This window comes from Larus michahellis, chromosome 8 (assembly GCF_964199755.1).
Source record: "Larus michahellis chromosome 8, bLarMic1.1, whole genome shotgun sequence".
Classification (NCBI taxonomy): Eukaryota; Metazoa; Chordata; class Aves; order Charadriiformes; family Laridae; genus Larus; species Larus michahellis.
The window spans coordinates 30,299,724-30,320,914 of NC_133903.1; positions in this window are offsets into that span (position 1 = coordinate 30,299,724).

Sequence of the window (21,191 nt, forward strand, 5' to 3'; positions counted from 1 at the left end):
AGTGGTGTCTTTACTCCAGTAGCTGCCTGCTTTTGACTCAAAGAGCTGGAAGGGAGGTTGGTTTGTTGCCTTGCACAATAAGCCTGTGCATACCTGGGAAGTGTGGTGTCTGTGCTGTCCTGCCCCAGGAGAGCTGTTGGCTACCTCTTCGGGTTTACTTCTCTTGTTGCTCCTAGTTAATGAAAGACATGAGTGACTTCTGAAGACTTCAGTGTAGTTTTGTGTGTTGAGCACCTGTGGGATGTCTGGGACTATTTCCTGGCCTTAGGCACTTGGGAGTCATAGATGTCTCTGGTGTTTGCTCACTCACATGTGTCACAGAATTGGTGATTTAATGCTCTCTAATAAGGGAGTGTTACGGTGTGCCCCAGTGCTCCCCTGGGGCCTGGCAGAGGCCAGGTGAGGTTAGGAGGGAGGCTGTGCTGCTCCATCCCAGCTGTGATGGAGGCTGCCGGAGGTTTGGAGTTGCCCAGGCTGGTGTGTCCTGCCGGGGGGGAGCTGTAGTGCCCACAAGGTTTAGGTCAGAGGTCGGTGTAGGAAACCACCTGTCTTGGTTTCATTTGGGCTAGAGTTACCTTTCTTACTAGCAGCTGGTACAGTGCTATACTTTGGGTTTCGGATGAAAATAGTGTTGGCAAAACACTGGTGGCTTTTTTCATGTTTACAGAAGTTCGCTAAGTCCATTTAGCTCATAACTGTAGGATTTAATCATCATAGCAAATTCTTAGGGTAGGAAAGATGAATGAAATTCATTGTGGTCCATGCCCACAGGTAGTGTGTTCATCTTGAAGAGTTTTGCTGGATGCCACTTGATGAAGCTGGCTTGGGTTTCGTCATTAATATGTTATCCTGAGAAACATTTCTTGAACACAGTTAGTATTATATAACAATTAACATCGTACAGTTCAGGATGACGTATTCTCACCCAGGGTCAAATTTCCTTGAGGTGCACATTGAACATCTCCCTTCTTCAGCATCACCCACCAAGTACATCAGATCCTTGAGTAAAACCAGTCCCACGAATGGGTTTGCCTTTGGCAGAGGCAGGAAAAACCCAAGCAGTTTTCCCTAGCATATTCCTTTCATCCGCCACAGGGACTTTATCCCCTTCTACAGTATGTAAAAGGTCTGATGGACGAGGACCAGCTTGATTGATGGATCCCTTAGTGTTAACTAACCAGGTAGCTTGTGCTAAATGCTTGTCCCAGTTCTTAAAGGATCCACTACCCATTGCTTTCAGGGTAGTTTTTAACAATCCATTGTATTGCTCAATTTTCCCTGAAGCTGGTGCATGATAGGGGATATGATATACCCACTCAATACCAAGTTCTTTGGCCCAATTACTTATAAGACTGTTTTTGAGAGTCCCACTTCATCCAGCCCAGTACTGACAATTGGCGCAGAAGGCATCTCTGGTATAATTAATAAACCTCTGTTGGTTATAGTAAATATAATTTATCCAGTCTACATTTTTGTTTATAGTTACCCACCAGAAGAAGACAGATTCGAATCCTGCTTCTATCTGATTTCTTCCTTTGTGTTCATCTGGGACTCCTCTAGGGACTCCAATGGGGTGTATATATGTCCGTTCATCAAAGGGTACATCTAAATTTCTTCTCACTCTCTTGCCTGAGCTCAGGCATCCTGTTCCTTTTTCAAATGCTAGGGTGAACGGTATTGCCAATTGTACTATTCCACATGTACCTTCACAGATTGCAAGGTCCTCCTTCCACAATGCTGCCAGAGATCTGCCTGAGGCACTCATAACACTGAGTAGTTTCCTCTTACATCTTTGGTCACGTTCAGAATTCCAGTGCACAGGGTACATCCCCCCACAGGTTTGGTAGCAAGATTTTACGAGTACCCAGTCCCTTGGTTTATATGGATGGACGACAAATTCCAACGGCGGAGTTTGAGCAAGAAGGCCTTCAGTTCTGAGGAAAGAGAGAAAAGACGACAGCCCCGGTATACGTTTGTTAAGGAACATGTCCTTGTTTTCAAATGTGGGCATACCTTCCCTACCTCCAGAGTAAGGTAGTCCAAAAAGCATTTCATAAGGTGAGAGACCAGTATCCGTTCTAGGGGAGGTCTGGATTCTCAATAGTGCTATTGGTAAACACTTAATCTGTGGTAATTTTGTCTCAAGAACTAATTTAGCTGTCTCTTGATGGTTTGAATCCTTCTTTCAACCTTTCCAGATGATGGGGGGGTGCCCTAAACTTTCCATCACTCCCTGTAGCACCTTTGAGGTAAGATGGCTTAATCCACAGTTTCCACTATTCCGGACCTAGGAATTATTTGCTCTAGTATTACTCTTATCACTCCTGCAGCTATTGCTGAGACTAAGGGATAAGCTTCCACCCATCCAGTAAGGTGATCTACTAGGACTAAGAGGTACTTAAACCTGCCTATCAGTGGTAGTTCAGTAAAATCAACTTGTATACTTTGAAATGGCCTTAACCCCGGTTCCCATCTTCCTGAGGGTTGTTTTCTAAGGGTCGTCTTATTTATTTTCTTACAAATAATACACCTTCCGCAGATTTGCTTTGCTACCGTATAAATGCCAAAACATCTATACTTCCACAAAACTATATCACACATTGCTTGCGTTCCCCAATGGCTTCCCTGATGTAACACTGCCATTGTTTCTCTCATAGTTTATTTGTTAACCATTTCCCTTCCATCAGGCAGAATCTATTTACTGTCTTTCTCCACTGCCCCTGCTTCTGTCATTGCTTCTTTTTCTGTGTATATCAACCGGGTCATTACTGTCGGTACTTGAGGAACAAGATAATAAATCTTAATTGTCTCCTGCCCCAAGGCTGCCTCTTTTGGCACTTTGTCCGCTAATTTATTTCCCCTTGCGGTAATTGAATTGCCTCTCTGGTGGCCTTTAACATGTGCAACTGCTATTTCACTTGGTATTAGTATATTGCTAACACCTGTTTTATAAGTTCTTCGCGTACAAGTTCTTTCCCTTTGCTATCTATTAGACCTTGTTCTTCCCAGATTTTACCAAAGGTATGTACTACCCTAAAGGTATAACGAGAGTCTGTATATATTGTTCCTTCCCCTTCTCCAATTAATTTTAGTGCCTTGTTTAAGGCATACATCTCACACGTTTGAGTGGACCATGCACTAGGTAATTTCTCAGATGCTTTTACTTGTTGGCTCACTCCATCCACCACCGCATATCCGTTACACCTCTGTCTTTGTAGCATTCTTGAAGAACCGTCTACAAACAAACAAAGACACCCAGATAGGGGTTCTTCCCTTAAGTCAGGTCGTATCTTAGTCTGGTACTCAATTACATCTAAGCATTTGTAAGTTCTTCATCCTTTGCCTCTACTTTTCCTTTCCACAAGAAGTTCACTGGGTTAAGGCAAGAGCTGGTAGTTAAAATCAAATAATTATTTTCAATTAAAATTGCTTCATACTTCAGTATTCTTGAATCTGTTAGCCATTTTCCTGCAGTTTGGGCTAAAATGGTTTTGACCTGGTGAGGGGTGCTAACTTCTGTTATTCCCCTGAAGATAAGCTTCCTGCTTTCTTCTACTAATAAAGCAGTTGCAGCTACTGCCCGCACGCATTCAGGCCATCCTCGAGAAACTGGGTCTAGGACCTTTGACAAATATGCTACTGGCTGTCGCTTATCCCCCTGCTCTTGAGTTGATATTCCTAATGCAGACCCTTTGTCTACAGTTACAAATAGATGAAAAGGTTTCTCCAAAGAAGGTAAGGCTAAAACTGGAGGTCTAATTAGGCTCTATTTTAAATCTTCCACTAAATTCTTCTCTTCTTCTGTCCAAACCAATACATTTGGTTCTTCAGCTAACAGTTTGTCCTTTAGTCTTTTGAGCATACCCCTCTATCCACAGTCTACAGTACCCAGTCAGCCTCAAAAATTTTCTGAGTTCCCTCTTGGTCTTTGGCAGAGGTAAGTCTACTATTCCTTTGATCCTTTCAGGATTTATTTTTTGACTCCCTTCACTGACTAGATGTCCCAGGTACTTCACTTCTGTTTCCACGTATTGCAATTTCATTTTTGAGACCCTCAAACCTTGCTGGCCCAAAAAGTTCAATAACTCATTCGTGGCCTCTTTTACCCTGCCTTCTTCCTCCCCGGATACCAATACATCATCCACATACTGAAGCAGGGCTACTCCCAATGCAGGTTTGAATTGTTCAAGCACTTGTTCTAACACTTGCCCAAACAAATTAGGGGATTCTGTAAATCCCACAATAATAACACCCTACTGGTGAACCTTGAGCTACTGGGAGAAGTGGTTGGGGCAGCCCTCTTCCCTGTCCTCTTCCTCTGTTATTCACCCTTCTTCCTCACCCGCAAGTAACAGTCGAAGGGGTCCCACTTTGGGGATTCAACATCTGTGTCAGTTGAAACATCACCGACAGTCTGGGCTGGGAACATATAAAATGGATTTGGGTGTCCTCGAATCCTGAAGCTATTCATCTTGACCCAGCAAAAACCATATTCACCTTTTTCTAATGAGGGTGGTTCCTTATTATTCACTTACATGTTTAAAGTCTGGCAGACCTAATCTTCATCAGATCCAAATTTGAGCCAAAATACACTAGGAGGTCTTACGGGTTCTTTGGTCCAAACAAAACAACAATAATGTATCATTTTATCTTTATCCCTTGTACGAGAAGAATCATTCCAAAACCTCAACATTCTCCCTGAAGGACTGTCTGGGGGAATGTTCCCAGGGTTTTCTTATTATCCCCTTTTTCATCCCTAGGCCTAGAATTCTTATTTCCCATTCTAAACAGAGATTTTTCTTGCACCCACGTAAAATCATTTTTCTTTCGAGTCACTTTATAGAGAGGTTTCACAATGTGACTATAACCTGGAATATGCATTCTCCAGAAACCTATACCGCCTAGAAAGCCTTGTGTTTCCTTTTTGTTAGTTGGTGGGAATGTAGATGTTACTTTGTTAATCACATCCATTGGGATCTGGTGATGCTGATCTTGCCACTTAATTCCCAAGAACTGGATCTGTTGTGCAGGTCCCTTGACGTTACCTCTTTTTACAGCAAAACCTGTTTTCAGAAGAATCTTGATTATTTTCTTACCTTTCTTGAAAACTTCTTCTCCTGTATTACCCCACACAATGATGTCATCAATGTATTGCAGGTGTTCTGGAACTCCAGCCTTCTCCAGTGCAGTCTGGATCACTCCATAGCAAACCGTAGGGCTGTATTTCCACCCCCAGGGAAGTCAATTCCAGGTGTGCTGTACGCCTCTTCAGGTGAAATCAAACTGTGGCCTGCACTCAGCTGATAAAGGAATAAAGAAAAAATGCATTAGCAAAGTCAATTGGAGCATACCATTGGGCTGCCTTTGACTCCAGCTCATACCGGAGTTCTAGCAGAGCAGCACTCGGTGTGACTTCATTCAGGCCACGATGATCTCCTGTTAATCTCCAGTCTCTGTCAGGCTTTAGCACTGGCCATATTGGGCTGTTAAAGGGTGAGCGAGTCTTGCTGATCACTCCTTGGGTCTCCAGCTGACGAATCAGGTTCTGGATGGGAATCAGGGAGTCTCAGTTAGTGCGATGCTGTTGTCGATGCACTGTGGCAGTAGCAATTGGCACCTGCTGTTCTTTAACCTTCAGCAGTCCCACCACAGAAGGGTCATCAGAAAGGCCAGGTAAGGCAGACAGCTGTGTAATATCCTTAGGCTCTGCAGCTGCTATACCAAAAGCCCACCGATACCATTTCAGGTCTTTGAAATACTCTTTCTTGAGATAGTCTATGCCAAGGACGCACAGACCATCTTGGCCAGTGACAATGGGGTGCTTCTCCCATTTATTCCCACTCAGGCTCACTTCATCCTCCAGTACAGTCAGTTCTTGAGACCTGCCTGTCACTCCAGAAATAGTGACAGATTTTGTCCCTTTATGATCCGATGGCAATAGGGTACACTGTGCACCAGTGTCCACCAGGGCTTCATACATTTGTGGCTCTAATGTGCCAGGCCATCAAATCCACACAGTCCAATAAACTTGGTTGTCCCTCTCCTCCTCTTGGCTGGAGGCAGGGCACCTCTAATGTCGAGGACAACATCTACAATTAGCAGATGAGTTCCTACCTGGACTGGAGAACCGCTTACCGTGGACTGGAACAGTCACCCTCCTGCAGGAATTCTTTCTTCTATCTCCTTTACCTTGCAAAAACACTTTTTTTGCACTCATGCCTGTAGAGCTGTGGGGTGGGTTTTTTTATACCACTTACCCATGTCCTCTCCGGAGTTGCAAAGGCAAAGCCACGGGAAATCTCAGAGCCGGTCCTGTTTCCCTTGGATCGGTCTCACTAGGAGGACGTTTCTTCTTAGTGACTGTGACGTGAGTCCGTTCAGGGGAAGAGTGGGATTCTTTCCCCATCTCAGACACTTTTCAAGCAGTTTATGAAAAAATGTATCCTTTTTCTTAGCCATGTTTTCATTTTGCTTGGCGCTTGTCTTGGTCATTTTCTCTGTTGTCTCATTCATTTTTTTTTCTTTTCTCAGCCATCCTCTTGGTTTTCTCAGCCATTTTTTCCATGGCTGCCCCAGTGAGGGGATGAGAGAGACTGTCTTCACGCTGTTGTACTTTGTTAGCCACTTCATTTACAGTTGGTGTATCAGCATCAGATCCTCCCCAGACCATTGTTGACAAAGTGTGGGCATACATTGATGGTGCACTCTGCACAAACTTTCTCAACAAAGATCATTTGCACGGCATTTCATCAGAGTCTACATTCACTTGCCAGTCACCATAAATCACCTCTTGCAGAGCCAGTTCTCTCAGGTGCTTAATACTTTTCTCCATACTGGTCCATTTGCTTGGACAGCATTCAGTAGCATCCTTAAAGGGATACCTGCCCTTTACGGCTGATAGAAGTCGCCTCCAGAGACTGAGAATGTTTGTCTTTCCCCCAATCACTATATCAATACCTCCATCTTTGTCCAGGTTTTCCAACTGCTTAGCCTCTCTACCTTCTAAGCCTATGGTATCAGCCCCATTGTCCCAGCATTGGAGAAACCAGGAGACAAGTGTCTCACCTTCATAACGACTAAAGTCCTCCCTGATATTTTGCAAATCCTTCATAGACAAGGATTTAACGATTATCTCTGCATCTGAGTCGTCCTCCTGCACTAACACTGCCCGAGAAGGACCCTTGGTGTACTTGATCCCCACAGCACCCAACAACAGTATTTGGCTCCTTGTTCTGGAGAGTAATTAAGCATATCTGCTTGACTGGTTTTAGATGAGCATCTTGAACTTTGCTGTGCTTCTGCCCTGGGCTGTAGTAGGTATCATTCACCCCCTCCACCTTTAGGATTCCCCACCTACTCCAAAGCCAGAGGCACGCAGTCATTCCTTATCCCTGCTCTGACCGCTCTCTGATACTACCCCTGCCTCATTTTCTCTCTGGAGTGAGACAAACGAAATAGCAAATGTTACTCAAAACAGAGTCTGACACAATGCTTCATGAAATGAGAGCAACTTACTGGGAGATGGGAAGGACAGGGATCTTATGTCCGGTCACATGTATTGTCCTGCACCAGCTGCGTGCTCGCACTGTAGCTGTGAAAATCCAAGGCTTTGAACGTAGTAAGGTCTGGAGGTGCTAGAAGAGGTAGCTTTGAAAAAGCTAGTACGGTTAGGAAACATAAATGCTTTCTGGTACATATGTTTGTTGTGTTTTTTTTTTCTAAAGCCTGGAATAAAGTGGCAACTTTCTAGCATAGGCAGAGATTGGTGACCAAAGGTAGGACCTTCAAGGTTTTTTATCAACTGTGTGTCTGTGGGCTGAAGTTGGGCATTTATCAGGGGAAGTTGTGCCTGATTGGGGAAGTCCTTTTTGCCTATGGGGGCTGGTGAAGGGAGAGGATCTGTGATATACCACCACCAGTCTTTGAGTTACCCACGATGTTGGTGTCAAGTAGAGCTATGAACAGATTTCTGGGCTCATCTTAAAAGCATTCTGTAGCTCTCCCCTGAGGATTTGGAGTTCAGGGTTAGAGAAGACGTATGCTTCTGTCCTGTTGTCTCTGAGCTCAGCCTGCTGCATGGTTTAGTTTCACCATAGTTGCTGTGGAGGCACCTGGTGCACTGCGATGCACGTGGGGGATTCAGGAGTTATGGGGGATCTGCTGCAGCATGTGGTTGTGGTTGGTGTGGCCTCTGGAGAGCTCTAGCTCAGCTTCCCACTCGAACAGAGTTACACAAAGAAGGAACAAAAGGTGCTAAAGCACAAGATGAGCCCTGGAGAGATGGGATAACCTGGAAAGATGGGATAAAGCTTGTGGTTTCCCATGAGTTTGGTGCTGTATGGAGCTGGAGATGCACAATTAGCCCAAGTATCTCCAGAAGACTGCTCTTCAGTTGGAGGAGGTGCTCTCATATCCTACAACACTTGTCACAGGACACCTCTACTCACTCTGTAGGGGTTTCTGCCTGCTTTTGTGACCCCAGGCATCATTGTCCATGCCCTTCTGTAGAAGGAAACTTGGCCGTGCTCAGCCTCACCTTCTGCTCCTCTCCTCCATGTTGTGAGAAGCTGGATGTCTTTGCATCTGTCATATTTTAACCCCAGCCAGCAGCTAGGACCATGCAGCTGCTCATGTAGTTCTCCCCCTTCCCCCTGAGAAGGGCAGGGAGAAGAGGGAGAAAAGGAGAGGAAAGGGAAAGGGAAAGGAAAAAACCTTGTGGTTTGAGATAAAGACAGTTTAATAGAACAATATCAGAAAAGAAAAATAGTAATAATAATAATAATAATGGTAAATAATATACAAGACTCAAGTCACTCTCACCCCCAGTAAATTGGTGAATTTGCACCTTCCCAACCAGCGACTACAAGTACCCGTCCCCCTACCCCCCGGCTAACCCCATTTGTATACTGAGCATGACATCTATGGTACGGTTGTCCTGGTTCCGGCGGGGATAGGGCAGTGCTCTGGCAGGGACACAGGTATCCATCCCATGTGAGCCATGCCCAGTCTGCATCCCAGAATGGCCGGGGGAGGGGACGGGAAGTCGCCACTTGGAGCGGGCTGGGGTGTCCCGGCTCCAGTCAGTGAGCGGTGGTACTGTAGTCGTGTTTGTGTATTCCTCTATCCATGCTATTGTTGTTTTCTTGTTCTCTTTGCTGTTCTGTAAAACTGCCTTTGTCTCAATCCATGAGTTTTGCCTTTGACTTCCAATTCTCCCCCCAAGGCTGTGGGGAGGTTGAGAGACCGGCTGCGTGGTTCTTTGTTGCCGTCTAAAGTCCAAAGCTAAACCACAACATACGGAATATTCCATCGGCCTTTCCATTGTTCTGTCTAGGCTCCTTCTCAGCTTCTATGGGAAGCTGAAAAATGTCCTTGAAAAATATAAACATCGCCCAGCAACAACTAAACCAAGATGCATTATTGACATTCCTTTCATGTCAAATCTGAAACACAAATCTTCTAGAAAGAAAAATAACTCTCTCCCAGCTGAAACCAGGACAGCATCCAAAAGATGGGACTGTTCTGTGGGATATGAATTGTAAACACCTCTCAAGTTTCATCTCTCATCCTGACAGCACAGGTGGGACCCGGTGCCTTGGAATGGAGACTGCCCGAAGGGCGGGGGGTGGCTCAGTTGTTTGTTGCCCTCTGTGAACTTTGACTGGTGACTCCGGCTCAAGTGGTGCTGTGCCACCTGATTTGGCTGACAAACACACAGGTGACTGTGAGCAGAGGTGGATGACATTCCGGAGCTGCCAGTCTGCAGGTAGGGATGGCTCCTCGTGCCCCGCTCTTGGCTAACAGATGCCTATGTGTGGAGCTTAATCTCCCAGCTAATCCCTTTTGGCCAATAGGCACATCCAGGCATGAAAGCAGTAGTGGAGAAACAGCAACAGGCCAAGGAGAGCAGGCAACTACGTGCATCTGTCAGCCTCTTCCCAATGCACTCCCATCCCCTCGTCTTCGCTTCCTAAGGTAGCGGAGACACCACTGATGCCGTCGCGTGAGTTGTGTGCCTCTGTTGAGGTGATGCACATGGAGTTGTTGAGCCCTTTGTGCAATGAAAACAAGTCCTGCCCAGAGCATGGGGCTCCGTGGTGGAGCTGTGGTGATGCAGGGTGGTGAGAAATGCCAGGCATGGGATGGGGGAAGAACCAGCAGTGGTAGCTGTGAGTCAGTGCTAAGACAGGAGCTTTCTGTTTGTTTCTGTTTGAGATTATACTCAGATATGGAGCTTTCCAAAGATGCTCCGGGGCAGGTCTTGAGTGTGAAAACTAGTTACGGTTGCTCTATGATGTCCTGTGCAATGGGGCTGTGTGATCTAATATCACCGGTTTCTTATTTTCATGGGCAAACTTGTTGCCTTGCTCCAAACACAGCCCGAGTCCTCTATTGCTTTACAGCGCAGCTGGCTTTCAGCTGTGTAGGGCACCGATAACAGAAGTGTGGGTGGGAACTTTTTTGGCTGGGCGGGAGCCCTCACACCTGCAGACAGGCCTGCTTCGAGCAGTGATGGCCTCACGGCTGAACCAGGCAGCTCAGGGATGTGTCCAGGTGAGTTCTGAAGTCTCCAGGGATGAAGACCCCACAGCCCCCCGGCCCTGTCCTGGGGCTGTTCCCACACACCACCCCACTTTGCACCTTCCCGGGGGAGAGTAAGGCTGAATTGCTTCAAGTGTGAGATGTCAGGGGCTCAGGGCAGATGTGTGTCACGTGGCCAAAGAAATGGGAAAGCCCAAAGAGAGCCAAGACTGCTTGCAGGGTCAGGGTGGCTTTTCAGTGTCGCTTTGCAAAACACGGAGCTGTGCCCAAAGGAGAAACCTCGAGGGTGAACTGGCAGATGAGTTCAGGAACAGCTTGTGAGAAGAACCAGCATAAGTAGAAAATCCTTTATCTAGCTCATCAGTAGATGCTCCTGTGTAAGAGCAGAACTTGGAGAGGCTGTGGTGCTGTAATTAACATTTTTGGCATCAATGCTCGGAGAGAGGAGCCTGGGAAGGCTGTCCTGCCAGAAACCCTCTCGCAGACATGAGGATTTGTATCAACCCAAAGTGCTAGCAGGGGAGACTACAGGGCAGGCAGGTGAATGACCAGGGCTGGATGACATTCCTCTTGAGGCAAAGTAGCTGAACTGATTGCTGTGCATTCACTTCTCCCTTAACACTTCCTCAGGCAAAGCAAACAGGAGGAGGTGGCTGGGTACCCAAGCTGGGGTCAAGCTGTGCAAGGTCTTGCTCCGAGGAAGCACAGATGCTAAACACTTTTGTAGGATGCTCTTTCTTGAAAGAGAAGCTATTAAAGACAAAGATGACCTCAGGGTCCACCAGGGAGGCACGGCAAGACTCCAGTCTTGCCCTGCTCCTTGTTTCTGTCTGTCTCAACAGAAGCTTTGGTTGGTTTAGTTTGGCTCAGCAAACATCTGCCTGCTGCAGTTATGGCCCCTGGAAGAACCTGCATTTGCTTCTCCAGAGCAGTGGCAGCAGGAGGCACGTGGGAATCTGGTGGAGAGGAGACAGCAGGGCATTCAGGGTCCCCTCCAGGGCTGCTGCATGCAGAGAGCCCCCGTAACCCTACTGTGGTACTATAGCACTGAAATGGCGTGTAGTGCCACTCCAGCTGAGCATGGCAGGCTGAATGCAATCCCATCCTCAAGGGACAGCAGTGACCTCAGAGATGGGGACACTAGCCAGTCTCTACAAGTGGCTGTGTGAGACAGGGCTGAGAAGACAGCGATGCTTTTGAGCATCATATTCAGCTCTGGAGACCTAGGCATGCTTGCCCACAGCTCAAGTTCTCCTGAGATTCACCTCTGAAGTAGCTCCATGAGTCACTGTGGCTTGCACCTCTCTGGGAAGCACAAGGCAGGTACAGCAATATCTTAGGTCCTTGTCATCTAAATAGGTGATGGCTCATCCATGGTGATCCAGCAAAAGCCAAACCTGATGAGACAGTTTAGATAAGTCATTTCCAAGCAGTGGCGCGTGGAGGCTGCAGGGATGCTGCTCTGCACTGCTGCATGGCCTCCAGGCACTGGTGATTTATTAATAGCCTTAAAATGCAGTAAGACCACTCAGGAGTGGAACAGATCTTCACACTACCTACCCATGTTTTGCCTGTCAGCAGCTGCCACAGCTTAGGGGTCAGGAAATTTGCATCACATCCCTGCCTTGAATTCCCTGGATACCTTTCAGCAGGTCATGGCTTCCTTGGCCTTGGGCAAGCTCTTGGGTTGACTCAAGCTCTTCCTGCTGTGCTCAGCATCTCCCCAGCCAGCTCATGATAGGCATTCTTGTCTGGAGAGGAATGTGTTGTCATCTGGGTCTGGGCTGCATGGATGGGAGCGGGCAGAACATGCTGAAGGGGACCACCTGGGTCCCTGTGATAGCAGAAGTGTCAGAGAACCAGAAAGGGTTGGAAGCCACCTGTGAGGATGGCTCCATCTCTGGGCTAGCTGCCAAGCAGTGGCAGAGATTGAAGTCAGTAACATTAGGGAGAGGAAGCCATAGCATGCACATTGCCTTATGTTTAGGCTAGAAGGGAACACCGGATCTAAGGTCAGAGGAGTCAAATTGGTGGGGGGAATTGGCACTTTGGGCATTTCTCTGTATAGAGGCAGTGGGTTGTGTCTCCAGAAGTTTTGTTATAGACTCATTGGAGTGTTGATGACATGAGCTTCTGGATGTCCTTTGTCAAGGATGTCCCTCTTGGAGCAGGATGGGCACCAGCACTAGTAATCCACCTCTCTGTTCCCTGCAGAGCCCCACAGTGCTGGTCATGTCCTTGGGCTCTCCTGCTCAACTTTCATGCCCTGAGTGATGAGGCTTTTGGATCCAGGGGCCTTGCAGTTCACACCTGAGGTAAGAGGTACATCCTGATGCCCAAACACCTCCTGTAGGGTGAGATCTGTCCAAGGGGGAAGATGTGCCAGAGTAGTGTAACCCCTGGGGTGCTTGGCCATGGGGACATCCACGGTGGAGCTCCCTGCTCTGCATGGTGTGGGTGCATCGGCAGTTGCCCTGTTGCCTTTTGGGGACCCCCTCTCCCATTTGCAGTGGGACCAGAAGTCAACAGAGGTCCCTCTGGCGGTGGGGGAACCTGGCCAGTCACACAAGCAGCACCCAGTTTGCCTCCCACAGAAGACACTGGGACTCAACTTTTGCCCTTTTGAAATCCAGCCCTTGGGATGGTGAACCACCTGGCAGCGTGCTGGCCAGGCAGGCAGCTCTCAACGGATGCCAGAGAGCTGCCTCAGTCCTGTGGGCACCAGCGGCTTCCTCCCACCCACATGGTGATGGCTGTTGGCATTTCCTTCATCAACAAAGCCCTTGGCAGGTTTGGTGGCTCCTGCCAGGGCTGCTGGGATCTGGTGCATGACATTTAATGAGAAGGAACCACGAGGATGGGACATCTCCTGCAGGAGATGTTGCTCCTTGGTGTGCACTGTCGTTCTCCAATTGTGGAAGCTGAGAGCTGGGTCCAGCCTCTGCTCTCCTCTCCTTTCCCAAACCCAAGGACAACGCTGCTGGGTGTAAAGCAGTAGTGTTAGCGAGGATATAGGGGACAAGGGTGAACACGCAGTCAAGGTGGTGGGATTAAAAGCTGGTGGGACGGAAGTGTCTTCCCAAATGTCCCTTGGGTCCCCCATGAGCCCACAGGATCCTCAGTTAGGCATGGGCACAGACCACAGTGGAGTGAGCTGCTGTTGTTATTCCAGAGCAAACAGGGAGTGCGTTGGGACAGGTTTGGTGGTGCTGGGGCCGGTTTCATCCCCAGACATCCTGCCCGGGGCATCTCACTGGCACATGGTGCTGGCACGTGGTGGCTATGTCCAGGAGAGACCTGCCTCAGCACATCCACCCTACATGTTCAGTCACCTTCCCTGAATGTTGCAGATTGGGCTGATGCTCACTGCTCCCTGCCTGACGAGCTGTGCTTCATAATTAGTTGCAATAGGACTTACCAACACTCTTTCTCACCCAGACCTCTGCCAGGGAGAGGTCATGTCTATATCAGCCCTTGCTAATCCCCATTTTCTCTCAACCTTTTCCTCTTGGCTGCCCATGTCTCCCTCTCTGTGGTGTTCAGCAGTGACACAACTGCTGCAGGACAAGGGTCGTCCTTTGCAGTGTTTAGCAGAGCACCGGTATGTGAGCTGTGGGTGCAACCACAGTGCCCTGGACACCGCAACAGCACTGCTTGGAGCTTGACAGGCAGCCCATCCTGGACCTTACCCATGCTCATTTTGCCAGCATTGCTAAATGCTGACCACCAGCAGGTTCTGCAGGGGCCGGCCTGCAGATGCAGTATGCGCAAACTCTGCCTGGGTTTCCCTGCATAGCCCAAGTCCCCTGACCGCTCAGGTCCATGGTTCAGTTTAGGAGAAAGCAAAGCAGGGTGTTAAGGAGAGGGACATCCCGAGGCGGGTGCCAGAGTGGCTGGGAGTTGTGCCAGCAGAGCCAGGCTGGTTTCCCCAGAGCCAAAAGGACTGAAGACAACCAGTCCTCAGAGACTAATTTTTGTCCAAGTTGGAGGTTTCCCCAGAAGATTCTAGTGGGGTTTTCTGCCTGGGAAATCAAAACAGAAGGTTTTACTTCCTTGCTTCACCCAGGTGTGAGAAGCACTGTGGCCAAACCCAAGCCCCTGCCTCACGTGTGGTCCCTGCTTGTCCCCTGCCCCTGTCTCTGCCAGGCTGCTCTGAGCCCACTGGGTCAGAGCGGAGGAAGGGCAGCTGGGGAAAGGTCCAGGGGAGGAGGGAAGGTATGAGCCCAAGGTGCTACAGCCAGGGCTGTGTGGAATTATTTCTGTCCTTCCGACCCAGCTTGTTAAATCACAGCTTTTGTCTACAGCTTGGTGCTTTAGTGTTTTCAGCTGAAAGTTTGTCTCTAGAAGTACCGCTTTTTGTGACTGTGCTGGGTTTTTAGTGAGAGCTCGCGTGATGCACACAGGCACAGATGGCTGCTCCTGCAGCCTCCACGCGAAGGCTGGTGTGAGCACACGTGTGTGGTGCCTGGGGACACCGCTGCTGCGGTGAATGCCCTGGGCATCCCTTCCTATCACAGCCTCCACCAAGGGTGGGACATACTGATCAGCTCCGGATGGCCCTGGAGCCGATGGGGGGCTCACGTATCCCTGCTCCCTGATGGAGCAGCTCCAGCAGTGTGTGGGTGTGCTGGAAGCCTGACGATGTTGCAGGGTGTCAGCGTTGGCCAAGTGGCCTCAAAATCTGGGCACGGTCTTGCACAGCCCCATGCAGCGGAGAGGACACATTGTGCTCCTGTGATGTTTGTTTTCAAGGGGATTTATATTTTGAAACACAGCGAGGTGGAACCTCACCTTGATCACAGGGGGTCATCCAGGTTTAATTACAGTGTGCAGTGGGGATGGGCACAAACAGCTGGCAGCTCAGGGAGGCAGGATGTGAATAGCTGCATCCCCGCACCAGGGAAGAAGGCGGGTATGAACTGAGGATAGGAGGGACGGATACTCCCCTCTGGCTTTTTTTGTCGTCTTCAGCGCTACTCAAAGATGGACTCCTAGCAAGACCTGTTTTCTCAGCCACATCCTGTTTTCTCCAACCATCACCCTAACACTGCCAAAACCACCACAAAACCATGTCCCTAAGCACCACATTTACTCATCTTTTAAGTACCTCCAGGGATGGCAATTCTACTGCTTCCCCTGGGCAGCCTGTTCCAATGCTTGATAACCCTTCCGATGAAGAAATTTTTCCTAATATCCAATCTAAACCTCCCCTGGTGTAACTTGAGGCCATTTCGTCTTGTCCTATCACCTGTTACCTGGGAGAAGAGACTGCCCCCCACCTCACTACAGCCTCCTTTCAGGTAGTTGCAGAGAGCAAGAAGGTCTCTCCTGAGCCTCCTTTTCTCCAGACTAAACCACCCCTGTTCCCTCAGCTGCTCCTCATAAGGCTTGTGCTCCAGACCCCTCATCAGCTTGGTTGCCCTTCTCTGGACACACTCCAGCACCTCAATGTCTTTATTGTAGTGAGGGGCCCAAAACTGAACACAGTATTTGAGATGCGGCCTCACCAGTGCCGAGTACAGGGGAATGATCACTTCCTTAGTCCTGCTAGCCACACTATTCCTGATACAGGCCAGGATGCTTTTGGCCTTCTTGGCCACCTGGGCACACTGCTGGCTCATATTCAGCCAGGTAATCATGGGGCAGGGGTTCTCATGGATGAAGAGCAGGGCTGCAGGGTCTCCAGGGCTGCTGCTGGAGCCATGCTGCCTGCACAGCAGGAGCTGGGCTGCCTGCACCCAGCAGGTACCTGTGCCGGCACAGGACAGGCACCCACGGTGTGCAGAAAACCCCCAGGTGGGTCCAGAAACTTCCCTGACACTGGTGTCTGCTATCAGTGGAAACTGCCAGGCTCCAGGGTCTGGCACTGCCTGGTGGATGGGAATAGTCAGGGAGCCATGAATTTCAGCACAATATGATTATAAGGTAGAACTTGTACAAAGTCCCACTGTTCTTCTACTGCAGTGTTCTGGTCTGAGCTTTGTACTCAGTGCCTCTGCAGCTCAGCTTGGTGCAAATTCTCCTAAACCCAGCTTTAAGCTACTCTCATAAGCTCTTACCAAGTTCAACAGACCTGCCTAGGAAGCCTGGGGCTCATCCCAGCCAGCTAGCCCATCTGACACAGGCAGGTCTCCTGGCCTGCTCCGGGTTTTAAAAACCACTCTTTAAAAATTTATTTTTAGGACATATTTTTAAATACATCTTCTATTCTGGCTTGGACAGAGCTTCTCTGTCTGCCCAGGGCTTGCTGAAGGAGGGATGCTGAAAGATCAGGCTTGACGCAGTCGTGCCTCCCACAGGAGGGTTGGACAGCCTCAGAAAGACGTGGTTTCTGGGGCATGTGCCTGTTCACTCAGGTGCCGTTTGACTCAGAGGCATAAACACAGGTGTCACTGCTGAGGTCAGTAGGGAAACCTCTCAAATTGCTGTGCAACTCAGGGTCATGTCATGTGCTTTCCTATCTTGTCATGTTGGTCCATGAGATGAATTTCCTCCTTCAGCGGATGGAAGTAGGAGGGAGCTTCCCTCACCCTGGGCACCTGCAGCAAACTCGTGTGGTGGAGCTGATGCACGAGGGACTGCCACTGCTTGCTGCGGCCCCTTGCCAGGCTGTGTGGCCTCCTGCCATCCAACCATGTGCTGTCCCCAGGTGAGTGGCATCTGTTGAGTCCACCTCTCACTTCAAATGCTCAGACATGTCTCTGCTGGCCCTTGGGACCACATAAGCATTGCCTTCACGAGCCCCTGGCTGCTGTTGGCAGCAGGCACTGAGCTATAGAGCCCAGAGACATGATGGCATACTTCACCAGCCTCTTTCTACATGTGACCTCTGGAAGGCACAGCCAGACTAGCTTATAGTGCCTTGCAAAATCCAGCATGGGAATGCAAATGAGCAGACCTGTCTCCTGCAACTTTGGTCTTTCTCAACAGGATGTGGTGCTGACACCCGACGCCACAGGACCAAGTGCTGGGACACATGACCAAGTGCTTCCCAGTGCTGGGAAGAGCTACAATATGTACCAGGAGTGTGCAAGGATCAACCACAGGCTCTAGCTCACCTTGCTCACCTCTGGGATGGACAACAAGAAAGTTGATGTATTTCACTGGGGCTGCTAGGCGTCTCTCAGCTTTTGGCTCTAAGTTATCCGGGTTGTGTCCCATGCAGGTGAGTCTCCTTTCCACCCCCACCACTGATACAAGACTGGCAGGAGTGGTTGACACACCAGAGGGTCATGCTGCCATCCAGAGACAGGCGGGAGAAGTGGGCTGACAGGGACCTCACGCAGTTCAGCACAGGGAAGTGCAAAGTCCTGCACTAGGTGAGGAACAACCCCGTACACCAGTACATAGAATCATAGAATGGTTTGGGTTGGAAGGGACCTTAAAGATCATCTAGTTTCAACCCCCCTGCCATGGGCAGGGACACGTCCCACTAGACCAGGTTGCTCAAAGCCCAATGCAGCCTGGTCTGGAACACTTCCAGGGATGGGGCATCCACAACTTCTCTGGGCAACCTGTTCCAGTGTCTCACCACCCTCACAGTAAAGAATTTCTTCCTAATAGCTAACCTTAATCTACTCTCTTCCAGTTTAAAACCATTACATCTTGTCCTGTCATTACACTCCCTGATAAAGAGTCCCTCCCCATCTCTCTGTTAGGTACTGGAAGGCCGTTATAAGGTCTCCCTGGAGCCTTCTCTTTACCAGGTTGAACATCCCCAACTCTCTCAGCCTGTCCTCATAGCAGAGGTGCTCTAGCCCTCTGATCATCTTTGTGGCCCTCCTTTGGACCCGTCCCAACAGGTCCATGTCCTTGTGCTGAGGACTCCAAAGCTGGATGCAGCACTCCAGGTGGGGTCTCACCAGAGCAGAGCAGAGGGGCAGAATCCCCTTCCTCGACCTGCTGGCCACACTTCTTTTGATGCAGCCCAGGATGTGGTTGGCTTTCTGGGCTGCGAGCGCACATTGCCAGTTCATGTTGAGCTTCTCATCCACCAGCACACCCAAGTCCTTCTCCTCAGGGCTGCTCTGTGTGCTGGGGGCCACCCAGCTGGGAAGCAGCTCAGCAGAAAAGGCCCTGAGGGTACTGGTGGACACCAAGCTGAACATGAGATAGCAATGCCTTTGCAGCAAAGGTGGCTAATGGTGTCCCTGGGGGGCATTATTGAGAGTGCTGCCAGCAGGTAGAGGGAGGTGATCCTTCCCCTCTGCTCAGCACTGATGAGGCCACACGTGAAGTGCTGTGTCCAGTTCTGGGCTGCCCGATACAAGAGAGACATACTGGAAAGAGTCTAGTGGAGAGACACTAAGATGATGAAGGGATGGGAGCATCTCTCCTGTGAGGAAAGGCGGAGCGAGTTGGGGCTGTTCAGCCTGGAGAAGGCTCGGGGAGGGTCTCAGGCGGGCCAGCGCTGGCCCTCTGCCCCTAATATGACGCATTTTAATCGCAAAGAATTCTAGCGAGTGACAGCCGCAAGCAGCTGGGTTGTCTCTGCCGGGCCCTGCGTGGGGCCGCGGTGCCACGCGGTGGTGCTGCGCCCCCACCGAGGGGACGGCGGCCGGCGGCGGGCACGGCCCGGGAGCGGCGGCGGCGGCGGGGATCGGCCCCGGGCCCTCGGCACTGAGCATCCCCCGGGGAACGGTGCCCGGGCGAGGGGCGGGCGCGGCCGCCCCAGAGCTGAGGATGGCAGCGGTTGTCCTCAAAGGGCACGATGTGCCGCGGTGTGCGCTGCCACCCTGGGTCCTGCTGAGCTCAGCATCCCCTAAAATCAAAATGAATGACTGCCTAGACCTAGCATCCCAGATCAGGACCCATGAACCCTAGATCTATGATCACAGACCCACCATCGTATCTGTGGCCTGACTGGACCCATAATCTCAGCCTCCCTGCTGCTGGTGCCTCTCACAAAGCACTGCCCAGACCTCGCAGGGGCCCAGATTGGCACAGGGAGATGGAAGGTGCACGAGGGGATGCTTTACAGGGGGGTGTGGGGGGGGAGGGCAGGATTTTTGCACCCACAGCTCCCATCACAGAGATGCCGTTTGGCCTGTCATGGGGCTGTTAGATTCCCTTTTTCCCAGGCTTGGTGATGTTTTCACTTGTGGCGCTTGAAGAGCAGTACCTGCCTGCTTCCTTGGGGAGCCCCGGCCTTGCATGAGACCAGTCACAAAGAATGGGGTCAGGTGTGGGGACACTGGGGCTTCATGCTTAGCCCAGGGTCTGGGCCAGCGTTCTTCAGCAAGACACTAAAAACAGGGCCACACTTGCTTGCTCTGCTATCCTCCTCTGTCTGTGGGTTTTTTATGTTTTGTTTTTTTTTTTTTTTTCTTGAAGGGGGAATGTTCAGACTTTAGAGATGACCACAGTGAACCCAAAGTGCCTGTTGCTGTTGCTGTCTCCTCTTGCCCCCAAAGGACAGGCTTAAACTTGTCTTTAACCCAAGCCAAATACCACCAGGAAGGCTTTCTTCCCCTTATAAAGAAAATAAATCAACATAGAATGTCAGTAACATGTGAAATCTTTCCTTTTCGTTTTGAAATACTGTTGTCTATTTGTTTCCCTTCCTTTTCCAGCCTTGAAAGTGACTCTTAGAAAACGGGTTAAAAAGTTTTAGGTGCCGCTTGCCATGGGACCTCATGGGGCTGCTCTCAGCTGCAAGCCCTGGTGGTGACACATCTGCCTGGGGGTCCAGCGCTCTGAGCCAGCTGAGGTCTCCTGGAGGCCCTGCAGGACATGAGCTGGGGGCTCCTGAAGCCCCGGTCTTTCAGCCTCAGGGCTGTCTGTGCTGACAGATGGGGTATCTGCCCCCGGGGAAGCTCAGCTGTTGTCAGCACTGAGCAGCAGAAATGGAAGTGAAGGAGATGGTGCCTGAGGGACATTTTATCCTTGAGAGAGGCTGGTGGGGGGAGGCTTTTAGAAATGCCTTTCCCCTCCTGCTGCTCTCCAGTTGCCCAAAGGCGGTCTGTCCTTGTCCTCCCATCCTCGCCGGCTGCTTCCCCTCCTGTTCTGTTCTGCAGGGACCCGCACATCCCTGCCCCCTTCTCCACAAGCTTTGCTTCCCAGGGAGGCTGAAGGAGAGGGAGGCACGGCGCCACGCCACATGGAGCCTGCGGTCCTGGCCCTGGAGTCAGCAGCTTCTGCTGTCCCCTGTGCCACAGATGCTTCCTCTCTCACACAAGATGTTTTCTTTGTGTCTGGCAGCTCCATCCCTCCAGTCTGCCCCTTGGACAGAGCAATGGGATGCGAGAGCCTGAGCCCCCTCTAGAGAGGTGCCCTGTCCCAGGGCCGCAGGCACCAGGTTTGGTGTGGTTTTGGGACACGTGTGTGTTAAGGACTGGGGGTGCTTCACTGATGCACAACCTTGCTTCAGCAACAGCTTTGCGCGGCCTCTTGTGCCGCTCGCTGTGAGTGCGGCTTCTCCCCCTGACCCACGGGCCCGTTTTGAGGCAAACGCAAGCCCGTGCCTAAACCTGGGGCATGGTGCTGGCGTGTGCAGTTTGAGCACCGGGCCCACGCACCGCCGGGCTGGGGGTGAGCTGCGGGGAGCCCCCGACGCAGGTGGAAAGCACCGCCTGGGGCGGCCCCGTCCCGTCCCCGCCCCGTCGCCCGCCCGGCCCCGCCCGGGAGCCCGTCCCGCCGCCGAGGGAGGG